At 62.7% G+C, this 20,856-nt stretch overlaps 1 protein-coding gene across 2 annotated transcripts in view; it reads left to right on the forward strand.

Moving 5' to 3' along the window:
• LOC136627272 (dual specificity testis-specific protein kinase 2-like) overlaps positions 1–20,856 on the forward strand; it is an 85,890-nt gene that overhangs the window by 46,694 nt on the left and 18,340 nt on the right. The window lies entirely within an intron of this gene.

Consider the following 20,856-nt stretch of genomic DNA (forward strand, 5'->3'; position numbering starts at 1 on the left):
CGGGGTGGACGCCCAGAAAGGTCCACCCTGTTCTTATATATACATTGGTAACATCTGACTGTGGGGAATGGGGGGCTACATGTGCCTCGTACAGCCCATCTTCCATATAAAGGGGTGTAAAGCAGAGAGGTGTTATGGGTGGGCTGCAGGTAGTTACCCATCTGTAGGCGGAGCCACTCACTAATCCAGCTTAGGCCTTTCTCATAAACTGACCTCGTACATTACACATTGACTCCGCTCCGCTGTCATCCACCTCCGTGACTTACCCTCCGCTGTGCTCAAACATTACACTGTGACTCCGCTCCGCTCCCATCCACCTCCGTGACTTACCCTCTGCTGAGCTCCTACATTACACAGTGACTCCTCTCCGCTGTCATCCACCTCCGTGACTTACCCTGCGCTGAGCTCATACAATATACAGTGACTCCGCTCCGCTGTCATCCACCTCCGTGACTTACCCTCTGCTGAGTTCCTACATTATACAGTGACTCCGCTCCGCTGTCATCGACCTCCGTGACTTACCCTCCGCTGAGCTCATACATTATACAGTGACTCCGCTCCGCTGTCATCCACCTCCATGACTTACCCTCCGCTGAGCTGATACATTTTATAGTGACTCCACTCCACTGTCATCCACCTCCGTGACTTACCCTCCGCTGAGCTCATACATTACACAGTGACTCCGCTCCGCTGTCATCCACCTCCGTGACTTACCCTCCGCTGAGCTCATACATTATATAGTGACTCCACTCCACTGTCATCCACCTCCGTGACTTACCCTCCGCTGAGCTCATACATTACACAGTGACCCTGCTCCGCTCTCATCCACCTCCGTGACTTACCCTCCGCTGAGCTCATACATTATATAGTGACTCCACTCCACTGTCATTCACTTCCGTGACTTACCCTCCGCTGAGCTCATACATTATATAGTGACTCCACTCCACTGTCATCCACCTCCGTGACTTACCCTCCGCTGAGCTCATACATTACACAGTGACCCTGCTCCGCTCTCATCCACCTCCGTGACTTACCCTCCGCTGAGCTCATACATTATACAGTGACTCCGCTCCGCTGTCATCCACCTCCGTGACTTACCCTCCGCTGAGCTCATACATTACACAGTGACTCGGCTCCGCTCTCATCCACCTCCGTGACTTACCCTCCGCTGAGCTCATACATTATACAGTGACTCTGCTCCGCTGTCATCCACTTCCGTGACTTACCCTCCGCTGAGCTCCTACATTATACAGTGACTCCGCTCCGCTGTCTTCCACCTCCGTGACTTACCCTCCGCTGAGCTCATACATTATATAGTGACTCCACTCCACTGTCATCCACCTCCGTGACTTACCCTCCGCTGAGCTCATACATTATACAGTGACTCCGCTCCGCTCTTATCCACCTCCGTGACTTACCCTCCGCTGAGCTCATACATTATACAGTGACTCCGCTCCGCTGTCATCCACCTCCGTGACTTACCCTCTGCTGAGTTCCTACATTATACAGTGACTCCACTCCGCTGTCATCCACCTCCGTGACTTACCCTCCGCTGAGCTCATACATTACACAGTGACTCCGCTCCGCTGTCATCCACCTCCGTGACTTACCCTTCGCTGAGCTCATACATTACACGGTGACTCCGCTCCGCTGTCATCCATCACCGTGACTTACCCTCTGCTGAGCTCATACATTATACAGTGACTCCGCTCCGCTGTCATCCACCTCCGTGACTTACCCTCCGCTGAGCTCCTACATTATACAGTGACTCCGCTCCCATCCACCTCCGTGACTTACCCTCTGCTGAGCTCATACATTATACAGTGACTCCGCTCCGCTGTCATCCACCTCCGTGACTTACCCTCCGCTGAGCTCATACATTATACAGTGACTCCGCTCCGCTGTCATCCACCTCCGTGACTTACCCTCCGCTGAGCTCATACATTATATAGTGACTCCACTCCACTGTCATCCACCTCCGTGACTTACCCTTCGCTGAGCTCATACATTATACAGTGACTCCGCTCCGCTGTCATCCACCTCCATGACTTACCCTCCGCTGAGCTCATACATTTTATAGTGACTCCACTCCACTGTCATCCACCTCCGTGACTTACCCTCCGCTGAGCTCATACATTACACAGTGACTCCGCTCCGCTGTCATCCACCTCCGTGACTTACCCTCCGCTGAGCTCATACATTATATAGTGACTCCACTCCACTGTCATCCACCTCCGTGACTTACCCTCCGCTGAGCTCATACATTACACAGTGACTCGGCTCCGCTCTCATTCACCTCCGTGACTTACCCTCCGCTGAGCTCATACATTATACAGTGACTCTGCTCCGCTGTCATCCACTTCCGTGACTTACCCTCCGCTGAGCTCCTACATTATACAGTGACTCCGCTCCGCTGTCTTCCACCTCCGTGACTTACCCTCCGCTGAGCTCATACATTATATAGTGACTCCACTCCACTGTCATCCACCTCCGTGACTTACCCTCCGCTGAGCTCATACATTATACAGTGACTCCGCTCCGCTCTTATCCACCTCCGTGACTTACCCTCCGCTGAGCTCATACATTATACAGTGACTCCGCTCCGCTGTCATCCACCTCCGTGACTTACCCTCTGCTGAGTTCCTACATTATACAGTGACTCCACTCCGCTGTCATCCACCTCCGTGACTTGCCCTCCGCTGAGCTCATACATTACACAGTGACTCCGCTCCGCTGTCATCCACCTCCGTGACTTACCCTCCGCTGAGCTCATACATTACACAGTGACTCCGCTCCGCTGTCATCCACCTCCGTGACTTACCCTCCGCTGAGCTCATACATTATATAGTGACTCCACTCCACTGTCATCCACCTCCGTGACTTACCCTTCGCTGAGCTCATACATTACACGGTGACTCCGCTCCGCTGTCATCCATCTCCGTGACTTACCCTCTGCTGAGCTCATACATTATACAGTGACTCCGCTCCGCTCTCATCCAACTCCATGACTTACCCTCCGCTGAGCTCATACATTATATAGTGACTCCACTCCACTGTCATCCACCTCCGTGACTTACCCTCCGCTGAGCTCATACATTACACAGTGACTCCGCTCCGCTGTCATCCACCTCCATGACTCACCCTCCGCTGAGCTCATACATTATATAGTGACTCCACTCCACTGTCATCCACCTCCGTGACTTACCCTCCGCTGAGCTCATACATTACACAGTGACTCCTCTCCGCTGTCATCCACCTCCGTGACTTACCCTCCGCTGAGCTTATACATTACACAGTGACTCCGCTCCGCTGTCATCCACCTCCATGACTTACCTGCCGCTGAGCTCATACATTATACAGTGACTCCGATTTCATCCAACTCTGTGACTTACCCTCCGCTGAGCTCATACATTATATAGACTGGTGAACAGAAACAAACTCCCTGTTAAATGTCTTAATCGGTTGATAGAGACAGTAAAGGTGAGGGTTCTACTCTAATGAGCTTACATACTACCGATAACGAGGGGATACAGAAGGTAAGGGGGCTGGAGAAGTGCATGGTATGGCGGGCTGGAGAGTGAGGGATGCTATACACAGAGACAATGGTCAGGCCGCATAGTGGCGGAATCGGTGTGACTGCAGGGGGCGGTTCATGGTCGCTAGCAGGGATTGCGGTCAGTAGGTCAGGGAGCATGTTATCAGTGGGGTACAGAGAGGTTTGGTTAAGGGGATGCAGTATGCCTCCCTCAGGAGAGGGGCGTGTTTAGAGCATGCCTGAAGTTTAGTGTGCCGGGGATAGTCCGGATAGTTTGGGGGTCATGCGTTCCAGAGGACTGGTGCTGCTCTGGAGAAGTCTTGGAGGCGGAAATGAGAGGTTCGAATTAAAAGGGCGCTCAGTCTTATTTTGTTAGCAGAGCAGAGAGCCCGGGCTGGGTGATGGATTTAGATGAGGGAAGCAATATAGGGCGGCACGGTGCTGTAGAGGGCTTTATGGATGAAGGCAGTGAGTTTACCAGGCAGGCAGTGCAGTGACCGGCACAGGGCAGAGGCGTCCGAGTAGCGGCTGGACAGGAAGATGAGCCTGGCTGCCGCATTCAGGATGGGTTGGAGAGGGTAGAGTCTTGTGCAGGGGAGGCCCATCAGCAACGAGTTGTAATAATCGAGGCGAGAGCGTATGAGGCCAACAGTTAGCATTTTTAGCATATCCACAGTGATTTTTGCGATGTTCTTGAGGTGCAGCTGACATGTTCGGGCCAGAGATTGGATGTAGGGGGTAAAAGAGAGATTAGGGTCGGATATAACCCCAAGGCAGCGGGCATCCTGAGAGTTATGGTGCCACATACTGAGATGGAGATGTCAGGATGAGGTATGTTATTAGAGGGTGGAAACACCAGGCGGTCAGTTTTTGTGAGGTTCAGTTTTAGGTAGAGAGAAGACATAGTGTTAGAGACAGCGGGCAGACAGTCAGTGGCGTCCTGGAGGACCGGCGCTGTGACGTCACGGGAGGTGGTATATAACTGGGTATCATCAGCAAAAGATGGTACCTAAAGCCAAATCTCCTGATGGTTTTTCCAATAGGGGCTATGTAGATGGAGATAAGGAGAGGGCCAAGGACCGAACCCTGGGGGACCCCAACAGTATAGGAGAGGGAGCCGAGGACCAAGCCCTGGGGGACCCCAACAGCAAGGGGGGAGGGAACCGAGGAGAAAGCCTTGGGGAACCCAACGATGAGGGGGCTGAGGACCGAGCCCTGGGGGACCCCAACAGCAAGGGGGGAGGGAGCTGAGGAGAAAGCCTTGGGGAACCCAACGATGAGGGGGCTGAGGACCGAGTCCTGGGGGACCCCAACAGCAAGGGGGAAAAGAGAGGAGGGGGCCAAGGACCAAGGCCTGGGGGATCCCACCTGCAAGGGGAAGACGAGGGGAAGGGGCCCAGGACCGAGCCCTTGGGGAACCCAGCATCAAGTGGAAGAGGAGGGGATGTAGAGCCAGCAAAGGAGACACTGAATTAGCGGTCAGATTGTTAGGAGAAGAACCAGGAGAGAGCAGTATCCTTTAGGCTGATATGGAGAGAAGCATAGTGAGGAGGAGTTTATGGTCAACAGTGTCAAATGCTGTGGAGAGATCGAGGTTGATCAGTAGCGAGTAGTCACTCCTCGATTTGGCTGTCAGGAGATCCTTTGACACCTTTGAAAGGGCGGTTTCTGTTGTGTGTAGAGCATGGAAGCCGGACTGTAGGGGGTCAAGAAGAGAGTTTTCTGAGAGATAGCTGATAAGGCGGAAGTGAAGCAGACATTCTAGTAGTTTGGAGATGAAGGGAAGGTTGGAGATGGATCAGTAGTTGGCAGCATCAGTCGAGTCAAGAGTCCATTTCTTTAGTAGTGGAGCTATTATGCCATGTTTGAATGAGGAGGGGAAGCTGCCAGAGGTCAGAGAAAAGTTGAATATAGTGGTGAGGTGAGAGATGACCACTCGGGAGATGGACTGGAGGAGGTGTGGAGGGGAGAGGGAGCGGCGGAGGTGTGGAGGGGAGAAGGGGGACTGGAGGGAGCGGAGAAGGTGTGGAGGGGAGAGGGAGCGGAGAAGGTGTAGAGGGAGCGAGGGGGGGGAGGGGAGAGGGAGGGGGATATAGAGAGAAGGGGGGCGAGGTATAGAGGGGAGCGGGAGCGGAGGAGGTGTGGAGGGGAGCGGGAGCGGAGGAGGTGTGGAGGGGAGCGGGAGCGGAGGAGGTGTGGAGGGGAGCGGGAGCGGAGGAGGTGTGGAGGGGAGCGGGAGCGGAGGAGGTGTGGAGGGGAGCGGGAGCGGAGGAGGTGTGGGGGGGAGCGGGAGCGGAGGAGGTGTGGGGGGGAGCGGGAGCGGAGGAGGTGTGGGAGGGAGCGGGAGCGGAGGAGGTGTGGGGGGGAGCGGGAGCGGAGGAGGTGTGGGGGGGAGCGGGAGCGGAGGAGGTGTGGGGGGGAGCGGGAGCGGAGGAGGTGTGGGGGGGAGCGGGAGCGGAGGAGGTGTGGGGGGGAGCGGGAGCGGAGGAGGTGTGGGGGGGAGCGGGAGCGGAGGAGGTGTGGGGGGGAGCGGGAGCGGAGGAGGTGTGGGGGGGAGCGGGAGGCGAGGAGGTGTGGGGGGGAGCGGGAGGCGTGGAGGGGAGACTGAGCGGAGGAGGCGTGGGGGGAGAGGGAGCGGAGGAGGCGTGGAGGGGAGACTGAGCGGAGGAGGCGTGGGGGGAGAGGGAGCGGAGGAGGCGTGGGGGGGAGAGGGAGCGGAGGAGGCGTGGGGGGGAGAGGGAGCGGAGGAGGCGTGGGGGGGAGAGGGAGCGGAGGAGGCGTGGGGGGGAGAGGGAGCGGAGGAGGCGTGGGGGGGAGAGGGAGCGGAGGAGGCGTGGGGGGGAGAGGGAGCGGAGGAGGCGTGCGGGGGAGAGGGAGCGGAGGAGGCGTGCGGGGGAGAGGGAGCGGAGGAGGCGTGGGGGGAGCGGGAGCGGAGGAGGTGTGGGGGGGAGCGGGAGCGGAGGAGGTGTGGGGGGGAGCGGAGGAGGTGTGGGGGGGAGCGGGAGCGGAGGAGGTGGGGGGAGCGGGAGGCGTGGAGGGGAGAGGGAGCGGAGGAGGCGTGGAGGGGAGAGGGAGCGGAGGAGGCGTGGAGGGGAGAGGGAGCGGAGGAGGCGTGGAGGGGAGCGGGAGCGGAGGAGGCGTGGGGGGGAGCGGGAGCGGAGGAGGTGTGGGGGGGAGCGGGAGCGGAGAAGGTGTGGGGGGGAGCGGGAGCGGAGGAGGCGTGGGGGGGAGCGGGAGCGGAGGAGGCGTGGGGGGGAGCGGGAGCGGAGGAGGCGTGGAGGGGAGCGGGAGCGGAGGAGGCGTGGAGGGGAGAGGGAGCGGAGGAGGCGTGGAGGGGAGAGGGAGCGGAGGAGGCGTGGAGGGGAGAGTGAGCGGAGGAGGCGTGGAGGGGAGAAGGAGCGGAGGAGGAGTGGAGGGGAGAGGAGGCGTGGAGGGGAGAGGGAGCGGAGGAGGCGTGGAGGGGAGAGGGAGCGGAGGAGGCGTGGAGGGGAGAGGGAGCGGAGGAGGCGTGGAGGGGAGAGGGAGCGGAGGAGGCGTGGAGGGGAGAGGGTGCAGAGGAGGCGTGGAGGGGAGACTGAGCGGAGGAGGCGTCGGGGGAGAGGGAGCGGAGGAGGCGTGGGGGGGAGAGGGAGCGGAGGAGGCGTGGGGGGGAGAGGGAGCGGAGGAGGCGTGGGGGGGAGAGGGAGCGGAGGAGGCGTGGGGGGGAGAGGGAGCGGAGGAGGCGTGCGGGGGAGAGGGAGCGGAGGAGGCGTGCGGGGGAGAGGGAGCGGAGGAGGCGTGCGGGGGAGAGGGAGCGGAGGAGGCGTGCGGGGGAGAGGGAGCGGAGGAGGCGTGCGGGGGAGAGGGAGCGGAGGAGGCGTGCGGGGGAGAGGGAGCGGAGGAGGCGTGCGGGGGAGAGGGAGCGGAGGAGGCGTGGGGGGGAGAGGGAGCGGAGGAGGCGTGGGGGGAGAGGGAGCGGAGGAGGCGTGGGGGGGAGAGGGAGCGGAGGAGGCGTGGGGGGGAGAGGGAGCGGAGGAGGTGTGGAGGACAGAGTGACCGGAAGAGGTGTGAGGGGAGCAGAGAAGGTGCGAGAACAGAGGGAGTGGAGAAAGTGTGGAGGGGAAACTGACCAGAGAAGATGCAAGCGAACAGAGAGTGGAGGAGGTGCGAGCAGAGGGAGCGAAGGAGGTGTGAAGGGGAGAGGGACCGGAGGAGGTGTGAAGGGAAGAAAGGGCAGTGGAGGAGGTGCGGAGGGGAGAGAGCCCGGAGGAGGTGTGGTGGGGAGAGAGCCCGGAGGAGGTGTGGTGGGGAGAGAGCCCGGAGGAGGTGTGGTGGGGAGAGAGCCCGGAGGAAGTGTGGTGGGGAGAGAGACCGGAGGAGGTGTGGTGGGGAGAGAGACCGGAGGAGGTGTGGTGGGGAGAGAGACCGGAGGAGGTGTGGTGTGGGGAGAGACCGGAGGAGGTGTGTGGTGGGGAGAGAGACCGGAAGAGGTGTGGTGGGGAGAGAGACCGGAAGAGGTGTGGTGGGGAGAGAGACCGGAGGAGGTGTGGTGGGGAGAGGGAGCGGAAGAGGTGTGGAGGGGAGAGGGAGCGGAAGAGGTGTGGAGGGGAGAGGGAGCGGAAGAGGTGTGGAGGGGAGAGGGAGCGGAAGAGGTGTGGAGGGGAGAGGGAGCGGAAGAGGTGTGGAGGGGAGAGGGAGCGGAAGAGGTGTGGAGGGGAGAGGGAGCGGAAGAGGTGTGGAGGGGAGAGGGAGCGGAAGAGGTGTGGAGGGGAGAGGGAGCGGAAGAGGTGTGGAGGGGAGAAGGAGCGGAAGAGGTGTGGAGGGCAGAGTGAACGGAAGAGGTGCGAGGAGAGAGGGATGGGTAGGAGGTGCGAGGAGAGAGGGATGGGTAGGAGGTGCGAGGGGAGAGGGACGGGTAGGAGGTGTGGAGGGCAGATTGGCCGGAAGAGGTGTGAGGGCAGAGGGACCCGGTAGGAGATGCGAGAACAGAGGGAGTGGAGAAGGTATGGAGGGGAAACTGACCGGAGAAGATGCAAGCGAACAGAGAGCGGAGGAGGTGCGAGCAGAGGAAGCAAAGGAGGTGTGGAGGGGAGAGGAACGGGTGGAGGTGTGGTGGTGAGAGTGACCGATGGAGGTGTGGTGGTGAGAGTGACCGGTGGAGGTGTGGTGGTGAGAGTGACCGGTGGAGGTGTGGTGGTGAGAGTGACCGGTGGAGGTGGGGTGGTGAGAGAGACCGTAGGAGGTGGGGTGGTGAGAGAGACCGTAGGAGGTGTGGTGGGGAGAGAGACCGTAGGAGGTGTGGTGGGGAGAGAGACCGGAGGAGGTGTGGTGGGGAGAGAGACCGGAGGAGGTGTGGTGGGGAGAGAGACCGGAGGAGGTGTGGTGGGGAGAGAGACCGGAGGAGGTGTGGTGGGGAGAGAGACCGGAGGAGGTGTGGTGGGGAGAGAGACCGGAGGAGGTGTGGTGGGGAGAGAGACCGGAGGAGGTGTGGTGGGGAGAGAGACCGGAGGAGGTGTGGTGGGGAGAGAGACCGGAGGAGGTGTGGTGGGGAGAGAGACCGGAGGAGGTGTGGAGGGGAGAGAGACCGGAGGAGGTGTGGTGGGGAGAGAGACCGGAGGAGGTGTGGAGGGGAGAGGGACCGGTAGGAGGTGCGAGGGGAGAGGGAGCAGAGAAGGTGCGAGGGGAGAGGGAGCAGAGAAGGTGCAAGAAGAGAGGGAGTGGAGAAAGTGTGGAGGGGAAACTGACCGGAGAAAATGCAAGCGAACAGAGAGCGGTGCGAGCAGAGGGAGCAAAGGAGGTGTGGAGGGGAGAGGATCCGGAGGAGGTGTGGAGGGGAGAGGGACTGGTGTGGAGGGGAGAGGGACCGGAAGAGGTGTGAAGGGAAGAAAGGGCAGTGGAGGAGGTCTGGAGAGGAGAGAGAACGGAGGAGGTGTGGTGGGTAGAGGGACTGGAGGAGGTGTGGTTGGGAGAGAGACCGGAGGAGGTGTGGTGGGGAGAGAGACCGGAGGAGGTGTGGTGGGGAGAGGGACCGGAGGAGGTGTGGTGGGGAGAGGGACCGGAGGAGGTGTGGTGGGGAGAGGGATCGGAGGAGGTGTGGAGGGGAGAGGGCGCAGAGGAGGTGTGGAGGAGAGAGGGCGCAGAGGAGGTGTGGAGGGGAGAGGGCGCAGAGGAGGTGTGGAGGGGAGAGGGAGCAGAGGAGGTGTGGAGGGGAGGGGTAGCGGAGGAGGTGTGGAGGGGAGAGGGAGCGGAAGAGGTGTGGAGGGGAGAGGGAGCGGAAGAGGTGTGGAGGGGAGAAGGAGCGGAAGAGGTGTGGAGGGCAGAGTGAACGGAAGAGGTGCGAGGAGAGAGGGATGGGTAGGAGGTGCGAGGAGAGAGGGATGGGTAGGAGGTGCGAGGGGAGAGGGACGGGTAGGAGGTGTGGAGGGCAGATTGGCCGGAAGAGGTGTGAGGGCAGAGGGACCCGGTAGGAGATGCGAGAGGAGAGGGAGCGGAGAAGTTGCGAGAACAGAGGGAGTGGAGAAGGTATGGAGGGGAAACTGACCGCAGAAGATGCAAGCGAACAGAGAGCGGAGGAGGTGCGAGCAGAGGAAGCAAAGGAGGTGTGGAGGGGAGGGGAACGGGAGGAGGTGCGGAGGGGAGAGGGACCGGAGGAGGTGTGAAGGGATGAAAGGGCAGTGGAGAAGGTGTGGAGGGGAGAGAGAACGGAGGAGGTGTGGGGGGTAGAGGAACCGAAGGAGGTGTGGTTGGGAGAGGGACCGGAGGAGGTGTGGTGGTGAGAGTGACCGGTGGAGGTGTGGTGGTGAGAGTGACCGGTGGAGGTGTGGTGGTGAGAGTGACCGGTGGAGGTGTGGTGGTGAGAGTGACCGGTGGAGGTGTGGTGGTGAGAGTGACCAGTGGAGGTGTGGTGGTGAGAGTGACCGGTGGAGGTGTGGTGGTGAGAGTGACCGGTGGAGGTGTGGTGGTGAGAGTGACCGGTGGAGGTGTGGTGGTGAGAGTGACCGGTGGAGGTGTGGTGGTGAGAGTGACCGGTGGAGGTGGAGTGGTGAGAGAGAACGGAGGAGGTGTGGTGGTGAGAGAGACCGTAGGAGGTGTGGTGGTGAGAGAGACCGTAGGAGGTGTGGTGGTGAGAGAGACCGTAGGAGGTGTGGTGGTGAGAGAGACCGTAGGAGGTGTGGTGGTGAGAGAGACCGTAGGAGGTGTGGTGGTGAGAGAGACCGTAGGAGGTGTGGTGGGGAGAGAGACCGGAGGAGGTGTGGTGGGGAGAGAGACCGGAGGAGGTGTGGTGGGGAGAGAGACCGGAGGAGGTGTGGTGGGGAGAGAGACCGGAGGAGGTGTGGTGGGGAGAGAGACCGGAGGAGGTGTGGTGGGGAGAGAGACCGGAGGAGGTGTGGTGGGGAGAGAGACCGGAGGAGGTGTGGTGGGGAGAGAGGACCGGAGGAGGTGTGGTGGGGAGAGAGACCGGAGGAGGTGTGGTGGGGAGAGAGACCGGAGGAGGTGTGGTGGGGAGAGAGACCGGAGGAGGTGTGGTGGGGAGAGAGACCGGAGGAGGTGTGGTGGTGAGAGAGACCGGAGGAGGTGTGGTGGTGAGAGAGACCGGAGGAGGTGTGGTGGTGAGAGAGACCGTAGGAGGTGTGGTGGTGAGAGAGACCGTAGGAGGTGTGGTGGGGAGAGAGACCGTAGGAGGTGTGGTGGGGAGAGAGACCGGAGGAGGTGTGGTGGGGAGAGAGACCGGAGGAGGTGTGGTGGGGAGAGAGACCGGAGGAGGTGTGGTGGGGAGAGAGGACCGGAGGAGGTGTGGTGGGGAGAGAGGACCGGAGGAGGTGTGGTGGGGAGAGAGACCGGAGGAGGTGTGGTGGGGAGAGAGACCGGAGGAGGTGTGGTGGGGAGAGAGACCGGAGGAGGTGTGGTGGGGAGAGAGACCGGAGGAGGTGTGGAGGGGAGAGAGACCGGAGGAGGTGTGGAGGGGAGAGAGACCGGAGGAGGTGTGGTGGGGAGAGAGACCGGAAGAGGTGTGGAGGGGAGAGGGACCGGTAGGAGGTGCGAGGGGAGAGGGAGCAGAGAAGGTGCGAGGGGAGAGGGAGCAGAGAAGGTGCAAGAAGAGAGGGAGTGGAGAAAGTGTGGAGGGGAAACTGACCGGAGAAAATGCAAGCGAACAGAGAGCGGTGCGAGCAGAGGGAGCAAAGGAGGTGTGGAGGGGAGAGGATCCGGAGGAGGTGTGGAGGGGAGAGGGACTGGTGTGGAGGGGAGAGGGACCGGAAAAGGTGTGAAGGGAAGAAAGGGCAGTGGAGGAGGTCTGGAGAGGAGAGAGAACGGAGGAGGTGTGGTGGGTAGAGGGACTGGAGGAGGTGTGGTTGGGAGAGAGACCGGAGGAGGTGTGGTGGGGAGAGAGACCGGAGGAGGTGTGGTGGGGAGAGGGATCGGAGGAGGTGTGGTGGGGAGAGGGACCGGAGGAGGTGTGGTGGGGAGAGGGACCGGAGGAGGTGTGGTGGGGAGAGGGACCGGAGGAGGTGTGGTGGGGAGAGGGATCGGAGGAGGTGTGGAGGAGAGAGGGCGCAGAGGAGGTGTGGAGGAGAGAGGGCGCAGAGGAGGTGTGGAGGGGAGAGGGCGCAGAGGAGGTGTGGAGGGGAGAGGGCGCAGAGGAGGTGTGGAGGGGAGAGGGAGCAGAGGAGGTGTGGAGGGGAGAGGGAGCAGAGGAGGTGTGGAGGGGAGAGGGAGCAGAGGAGGTGTGGAGGGGAGAGGGAGCAGAGGAGGTGTGGAGGGGAGAGGGAGCAGAGGAGGTGTGGAGGGGAGAGGGAGCAGAGGAGGTGTGGAGGGGAGGGGTAGCGGAGGAGGTGTGGAGGGGAGAGGTAGCGGAGGAGCTGTGGAAGGGAGAGGGAGTAGAGGAGGTGTGGAGGGCAGAAGGGGGGGTTTTGAGGGGAAAGGGAGAGGAGTAGGTGTGGAGGGGAGAAGGAGCGGAGGAGGTGTTGAAGGGAGAGAGATCGGTAGGAGGTGTGGAGGGGAGAGGGAGCGGAGAAGATGCAAGTGAACAGAGAGCAGAGGAGGTGCCAGCAGAGGAAGCGAAGGAGGTGTGCAGGGGAGAGGAACCGGGGGAGTTGTGGAGGGGAGAGGAACCGGGGGAGTTGTGGAGGGGAGAGGAACCGGGGGAGTTGTGGAGGGGAGAGGAACCGGGGGGAGTTGTGGAGGGGAGAGGAACCGGGGGAGGTGTGGAGGGGAGAGGTGTGGAGGGGAGAGGGTCCGGGGGAGGTGTGGAGGGGAGAGGGGTCGGGGGAGGTGTGGAGGGGAGAGGGGCCGCGGGAGGTGTGGAGGGGAGAGGGGCCGGAGGTGGTGTGGAGGGGAGAGGGGCCGGAGGTGGTGTGGAGGGGAGAGGGGCCGCGGGAGGTGTGGAGGGGAGAGGGGCCGCGGGAGGTGTGGAGGGGGGAGGGGACGGAGGTGGTGTGGAGGGGAGAGGGATCGGTCGGAGGTGCGTGGGGAGAGGGACCGGTAGGAGGTGCGAGGGAACAGGGACCGGTAGGAGGTGCGAGGGGAGAGGGAGCGGTAGGAGGTGCGAGGGGAGAGGGACCGGTAGGAGGTGCGAGGTGAGATGGACCGGTAGGAGGTGCGAGGGGAGAGGGACCGGTAGGAGGTGCGAGGGGAGAGGGACCGGTAGGAGGTGCGAGGGGAGAGGGACCGGTAGGAGGTGCGAGGGGAGAGGGACCGGTAGGAGGTGCGAGGGGAGAGGGACCGGAGGAGGTGTAGAGGGGAGAGGGACCGGAGGAGGTGTAGAGGGAAGAGTGACTGGAAGGTGCGAGGGGAGAGGGAGCGGAGAAGGTGTGGAGGGGAAAGTGACCGAAGAAGTTGCAAGCGGAGTGAGAGCGGAGGAGGAGTGGAGGGGATAGGGACCCGAATGAGGTGCGAGTGAAGGGGGTGTGGAGGGGAAAGGAACTGGAAGAGGTTCGAGAGGAAAGTGACCGGAGGAGCTGTGGAGGGGAGAGGGATCGGATGGGGTGTGTAGGAGAGAGGGAGCTGAAGAGGTGTGGAGGGGAGAGGGAGCAGAGGAGGTGTGGAGGGGAGAAGGGGGGTATGGAGGGGAGAGGGAGCGGAGGAGGTGTGGAGGGGAGAAGGAGCGGATGAGGTGTGGAGGGGAGAAGGAGCGGAGGAGGTGTGGAGGGGAGAGGGACCGGAGGAGGTGTTGAAGGGAGAGGGACCGGTAGGAGGTGTGGAGGGCAGAGTGACCGGATGAGGTGGAGGGAACCAGAGGAGGTGTGGAGGGGAGAGGGGCCAGAGGTGGTGTGGAGGGGAGAGGGGCCAGAGCTGGTGTGGAGGGGAGAGGGATCGGTTAGAGGTGCGTGGGGAGAGGGAGCAGAGGAGGTGCGAGGGGAGAGGGACCGGTAGGAGGTGCGAGGGGAGAGGGACCGGTAGGAGGTGCGAGGGGAGAGGGATCGGGAGAGGGGAGAGGGATCGGAGGAGGTGTAGAGGGGAGAGTGACTGGAAGAGGTGCGAGGGGAGAGGGAGCAGAGAAGGTGTGGAGGAGAAAGTGACCGAAGAAGATGCGAGCGAAGTGAGAGCGGAGGAGGGACCCGTAGGAGGTGTGGAGGGGAGAAGAACCAGAGGAGGTGTGGTGGGGAGAAGAACCAGAGGAGGTGTGGTGGGGAGAGGAACCAGAGGAGGTGTGGAGGGGAGAGGAACCAGAGGAGGTGTGGAGGGGAGAGGAACCAGAGGAGGTGTGGAGGGGTGAGGAACCGGAGGAGGTGTGGAGGGGAAAGGAACTGGAGGAGGTGTGGAGGGGAAAGGGACTGGAGGAGGTGTGGAAGGGAGAGGGACAGGAGGAGGTGTGGAAGGGAGAGGGACAGGAGGAGGTGTGGAGGGGAGAGGGACTGGAGGAAGTGTGGAGGGGAGAGGGACTGGAGGAGGTGTGGAGGGGAGAGGGACTGGGGGAGGTGTGGAGGGGAGAGGGACTTGGGGAGGTGTGGAGGGGAGAGGGACTGGAGAAGGTGTGGAGGGGAGAGGGACTGGAGAAGGTGTGGATAGGAGAGGGAGTGGAGGAGGTGTGGAGGGGAGAGGGACTGGAGGAGGTGCGAGTGGAGACAGACCGGAAGAAGGTGCGAGGGAGCGGAGGAGGTGTGGAGGGGAGAGGGAGCAGAGGAGGTGTGGAGGGGAGAGGGATCGGAGGAGGTGTGGAGGGGAGAGGGACCGGAGGAGGTGTGGAGGGGAGAGGGACCGGAGGAGGTGTGGAGGGGAGAGGGACCGGAGGAGGTGTGGAGGGGAGAGGGACCGGAGGAGGTGTGGAGGGGAGAGGGACCGGAGGAGGTGTGGAGGGGAGAGGGACCGGAGGAGGTGTGGAGGGGAGAGGGACCGGAGGAGGTGTGGAGGGGAGAGGGATCGGAGGAGGTGTGGAGGGGAGAGGGATCGGAGGAGGTGTGGAGGGGAGAAGGACCGGAGGAGATGTGGAGGGGAGAGGGACCGGAGGAGGTGTGGAGGGGAGAGGGACCGGAGGAGGTGTGGAGGGGAGAGGGACCGGAGGAGGTGTGGAGGGGAGAGGGACCGGGGAGGTGTGGAGGGGAGAGGGAGCAGAGGAGTGTGGAGGGGAGCAGAGGAGTGTGGAGGGGAGCAGAGGAGGTGTGGAGGGTAGAGGGACCAGAGGAGGTGTGGAGGAGGTCTGGAGGAGGTGTGGAGGGGGGAGGTAGCGGAGGAGCCGTGGAAGGGAGAGGGAGTAGAGGAGGTGTGGAGGGGAGAAGGGGGGTATGGAGGGGAGAGGGAGCGGAGTAGGTGTGGAGGGGAGAAGGGGCGGAGGAGGTGTTGAAGGGAGAGCGATCGGTAGGAGGTGTGAAGGGGAGAGGGAGGGGAGAAGGTGTTAAAAGAGATGGAGTGGTGAAGGTGTGGAGGGGAAAGTGACCAGAGAAGATGCAAGTGAACAGAGAGCAGAGGAGGTGCCAGCAGAGGGAGCGAAGGAGGTGTGCAGGGGAAAGGAACCAGAGGGGGTGTGGAGGGGAGAGGAACCGGGGGAGGTGTGGAGGGGAAAGGGGCCAGAGGAGGTGTGGAGGGGAAAGGGGCCAGAGGAGGTGTGGAGGGGAGAGGGGTCGGGGAAGGGAGAGGGGTCGGGGAAGGTGTGAAGGGGAGAGGGGCCGGAGTTGGTGTGGAGGGGAGAGGGATCGGTCGGAGGTGCGTGGGGAGAGGGACCGGAGGAGGTGTGGAGGGCAGGGGGCCTGGAGGAGGTGTGGAGGGCAGGGGGCCTGGAGGAGGTGTGGAGGGGAGAGGGTGCGGAGGAGGTGTGGAGGGGAGAGGAAGCGAAGGAGGTGTGGAAGGGAGAGGTAACGGAGGAGGTGTAGAGGGGAGAGGTAACGGAGGAGGTGTGGAGGGAAGAGGTAACGGAGGAGGTGTGGAGGAGAGAGGGATCGGTAGCAGGTGTGTGGGAAGAGGGACCGGAGGAGGTGTGGAGGGCAGAGGGACCGGAGGAGGTGTGGAGGGCAGAGGGAACGGAGGAGGTGTGGAGGGCAGAGGGACCTGAGGAGGTGTGGAGGGGAGAGGTAACGGAGGAGGTGTGGAGGGGAGAAGTAACAGAGGAGGTGTGGAGGGGAGAGGTAACAGAGGAGGTGTGGAGGGGAGAGGTAACGGAGGGGGTGTGGAGGGGAGAGGTAACGGAGGAGGTGTGGAGGGGAGAGGTAACGGAGGAGGTGTGGAGGGGAGAGGTAGCGGAGGAGGTGTGGAGGGGAGAGGTAGCGGAGGAGGTGTGGAGGGGAGAGGTAGCGGAGGAGGTGTGGAGGGGAGAGGTAACGAAGGAGGTGTGGAGGGGAGAGGTAACGGAGGAGGTGTAGAAGGGAGAGGTAACGGAGGAGTTGTGGAGGGAAGAGGTAACGGAGGAGGTGTGGAGGAGAGAGGGATCGGTAGCAGGTGTGTGGGGAGAGGGACCGGAGGAGGTGTGGAGGGCAGAGGGACCGGAGGAGGTGTGGAGGGCAGAGTAACTGGTAGGAGGTGCGGGGGGAGAGGGACCGGTAGGATGTGCGAGGGGAGAGGGACCAGAGGAGGTGTAGAGGGGAGAGTGACTGGAAGAGGTGCAAGGGGAGAGGGAGCGGATAAGGTGTGGAGGGGAAAGTGACCGGAGAAGATGCAAGCGAAGTGAGAGCGGAGGAGGAGAGAGGGACCCGTAGGAGGTGTGGAGGGGAGAGGGACAGGAAGAGGTGGAGGGAACCAGAGGAGGTGTGGAGGGGAGAGGGGCCAGAGGTGGTGTGGAGGGGAGAGGGATCGGTCAGAGGTGTGGATGGGAGAGGGACAGGAATAGGTGGAGGGAACCAGAGGAGGTGTGGAGGGGAGAGGGGCCAGAGGTGGTGTGGAGGGGAGAGGGATCGGTCAGAGGTGCGTGGGGAGAGGGACCAGAGGAGGTGTGGAGGGCAGAGGGACCGGTAGAAGGGGAGAGGGACTGGTAGGAGGTGCGAGGGGAGAGGGACCGGTGGGAGGTGCGAGGGGAGAGGGACCGGTGGGAGGTGCGAGGGGAGAGGGATCGGTGGGAGGTGCAAGGGGAGAGGGACCGGTGGGAGGTGCGAGGGGAGAGGGACCGGTGGGAGGTGCGAGGGGAGAGGGACCGGTGGGAGGTGCGAGGGGAGAGGGACCGGTGGGAGGTGCGAGGGGAGAGGGACCGGTGGGAGGTGCGAGGGGAGAGGGACCGGTAGGAGGTGCGAGGGGAGAGGGACCGGAGGAGGTGTAGAGGGGAGAGTGACTGGAAGAGGTGCGAGGGGAGAGGGAGCGGAGAAGGTGTGGAGGAGAAAGTGACCGAAGAAGATGCGAGCGAAGTGAGAGCGGAGGAGGGGTGGAGGGGATAGGGACCCAAATGAGGTGCGATTGAAGTGGGTGTGGAGGGAAAAGGAAGCGGAGGAGGTGTGGAGGGGAGAGGAAGCGAAGGAGGTGTGGAAGGGAGAGGTAACGGAGGAGGTGTAGAGGGGAGAGGTAACGGAGGAGGTGTGGAGGGAAGAGGTAACGGAGGAGGTGTGGAGGAGAGAGGGATCGGTAGCAGGTGTGTGGGAAGAGGGACCGGAGGAGGTGTGGAGGGCAGAGGGACCGAAGGAGGTGTAGAGGGCAGAGGGAACGGAGGAGGTGTGGAGGGCAGAGGGACCTGAGGAGGTGTGGAGGGGAGAGGTAACGGAGGAGGTGTGGAGGGGAGAGGTAACGGAGGAGGTGTGGAGGGGAGAGGTAACGGAGGGGGTGTGGAGGGGAGAGGTAACGGAGGAGGTGTGGAGGGGAGAGGTAACGGAGGAGGTGTGGAGGGGAGAGGTAACGGAGGAGGTGTGGAGGGGAGAGGTAGCGGAGGAGGTGTGGAGGGGAGAGGTAGCGGAGGAGGTGTGGAGGGGAGAGGTAACGAAGGAGGTGTGGAGGGGAGAGGTAACGGAGGAGGTGTAGAAGGGAGAGGTAACGGAGGAGTTGTGGAGGGAAGAGGTAACGGAGGAGGTGTGGAGGAGAGAGGGATCGGTAGCAGGTGTGTGGGGAGAGGGACCGGAGGAGGTGTGGAGGGCAGAGGGACCGGAGGAGGTGTGGAGGGCAGAGTAACTGGTAGGAGGTGCGGGGGGAGAGGGACCGGTAGGATGTGCGAGGGGAGAGGGACCAGAGGAGGTGTAGAGGGGAGAGTGACTGGAAGAGGTGCAAGGGGAGAGGGAGCGGATAAGGTGTGGAGGGGAAAGTGACCGGAGAAGATGCAAGCGAAGTGAGAGCGGAGGAGGAGAGAGGGACCCGTAGGAGGTGTGGAGGGGAGAGGGACAGGAAGAGGTGGAGGGAACCAGAGGAGGTGTGGAGGGGAGAGGGGCCAGAGGTGGTGTGGAGGGGAGAGGGATCGGTCAGAGGTGTGGATGGGAGAGGGACAGGAATAGGTGGAGGGAACCAGAGGAGGTGTGGAGGGGAGAGGGGCCAGAGGTGGTGTGGAGGGGAGAGGGATCGGTCAGAGGTGCGTGGGGAGAGGGACCAGAGGAGGTGTGGAGGGCAGAGGGACCGGTAGAAGGGGAGAGGGACTGGTAGGAGGTGCGAGGGGAGAGGGACCGGTGGGAGGTGCGAGGGGAGAGGGACCGGTGGGAGGTGCGAGGGGAGAGGGACCGGTGGGAGGTGCGAGGGGAGAGGGACCGGTGGGAGGTGCGAGGGGAGAGGGACCGGTGGGAGGTGCGAGGGGAGAGGGACCGGTGGGAGGTGCGAGGGGAGAGGGACCGGTAGGAGGTGCGAGGGGAGAGGGACCGGAGGAGGTGTAGAGGGGAGAGTGACTGGAAGAGGTGCGAGGGGAGAGGGAGCGGAGAAGGTGTGGAGGAGAAAGTGACCGAAGAAGATGCGAGCGAAGTGAGAGCGGAGGAGGGGTGGAGCAGATAGGGACCCAAATGAGGTGCGATTGAAGTGGGTGTGGAGGGAAAAGGAAGCGGAGGAGGTGTGGAGGGGAAAGGAACTGGAGGAGGTGTCGAGAGGAAAGGGACTGGAGAAGGTGTGGAGGGGAGAAGGACCGGAGGAGGTGTGGAGGGGAAAGGAACTGGAGGAGGTGTCGAGAGGAAAGGGACCGGAGGAAGTGTGGAGGGGAGAGGGAGTGGAGGGGGTGTGGAGGGGAGAGGGAGCGGAGGGGGTGTGGAGGGGAGAGAGCGGAGGGGGTGTGGAGGGGAGAGGGACCGGAGGAGGTGTGGAGGGGAGAGGGACCGGGGAGGTGTGGAGGGGAGAGGGAGCAGAGGAGTGTGGAGGGGAGCAGAGGAGTGTGGAGGGGAGCAGAGGAGGTGTGGAGGGTAGAGGGACCAGAGGAGGTGTGGAGGGGAGGGGTAGCGGAGGAGGTCTGGAGGAGGTGTGGAGGGGAGAGGTAGCGGAGGAGCCGTGGAAGGGAGAGGGAGTAGAGGAGGTGTGGAGGGGAGAAGGGGGGTATGGAGGGGAGAGGGAGCGGAGTAGGTGTGGAGGGGAGAAGGAGCGGAGGAGGTGTTGAAGGGAGAGCGATCGGTAGGAGGTGTGAAGGGGAGAGGGAGGGGAGAAGGTGTTAAAAGAGATGGAGTGGTGAAGGTGTGGAGGGGAAAGTGACCAGAGAAGATGCAAGTGAACAGAGAGCAGAGGAGGTGCCAGCAGAGGGAGCGAAGGAGGTGTGCAGGGGAAAGGAACCAGAGGGGGTGTGGAGGGGAGAGGAACCGGGGGAGGTGTGGAGGGGAAAGGGGCCAGAGGAGGTGTGGAGGGGAAAGGGGCCAGAGGAGGTGTGGAGGGGAGAGGGGTCGGGGAAGGGAGAGGGGTCGGGGAAGGTGTGAAGGGGAGAGGGGCCGGAGTTGGTGTGGAGGGGAGAGGGATCGGTCGGAGGTGCGTGGGGAGAGGGACCGGAGGAGGTGTGGAGGGCAGGGGGCCTGGAGGAGGTGTGGAGGGCAGGGGGCCTGGAGGAGGTGTGGAGGGCAGAGGGACCAGAGGGGGTGTGGAGGGGAGAGGGTGCGGAGGAGGTGTGGAGGGGAGAGGAAGCGAAGGAGGTGTGGAAGGGAGAGGTAACGGAGGAGGTGTAGAGGGGAGAGGTAACGGAGGAGGTGTGGAGGGAAGAGGTAACGGAGGAGGTGTGGAGGAGAGAGGGATCGGTAGCAGGTGTGTGGGAAGAGGGACCGGAGGAGGTGTGGAGGGCAGAGGGACCGGAGGAGGTGTGGAGGGCAGAGGGAACGGAGGAGGTGTGGAGGGCAGAGGGACCTGAGGAGGTGTGGAGGGGAGAGGTAACGGAGGAGGTGTGGAGGGGAGAGGTAACAGAGGAGGTGTGGAGGGGAGAGGTAACAGAGGAGGTGTGGAGGGGAGAGGTAACGGAGGGGGTGTGGAGGGGAGAGGTAACGGAGGAGGTGTGGAGGGGAGAGGTAACGGAGGAGGTGTGGAGGGGAGAGGTAGCGGAGGAGGTGTGGAGGGGAGAGGTAGCGGAGGAGGTGTGGAGGGGAGAGGTAACGAAGGAGGTGTGGAGGGGAGAGGTAACGGAGGAGGTGTAGAAGGGACAGGTAACGGAGGAGTTGTGGAGGGAAGAGGTAACGGAGGAGGTGTGGAGGAGAGAGGGATCGGTAGCAGGTGTGTGGGGAGAGGGACCGGAGGAGGTGTGGAGGGCAGAGGGACCGGAGGAGGTGTGGAGGGCAGAGTAACTGGTAGGAGGTGCGGGGGGAGAGGGACCGGTAGGATGTGCGAGGGGAGAGGGACCAGAGGAGGTGTAGAGGGGAGAGTGACTGGAAGAGGTGCAAGGGGAGAGGGAGCGGATAAGGTGTGGAGGGGAAAGTGACCGGAGAAGATGCAAGCGAAGTGAGAGCGGAGGAGGAGAGAGGGACCCGTAGGAGGTGTGGAGGGGAGAGGGACAGGAAGAGGTGGAGGGAACCAGAGGAGGTGTGGAGGGGAGAGGGGCCAGAGGTGGTGTGGAGGGGAGAGGG

Source organism: Eleutherodactylus coqui, chromosome 5, assembly GCF_035609145.1.
Source record: "Eleutherodactylus coqui strain aEleCoq1 chromosome 5, aEleCoq1.hap1, whole genome shotgun sequence".
Classification (NCBI taxonomy): Eukaryota; Metazoa; Chordata; class Amphibia; order Anura; family Eleutherodactylidae; genus Eleutherodactylus; species Eleutherodactylus coqui.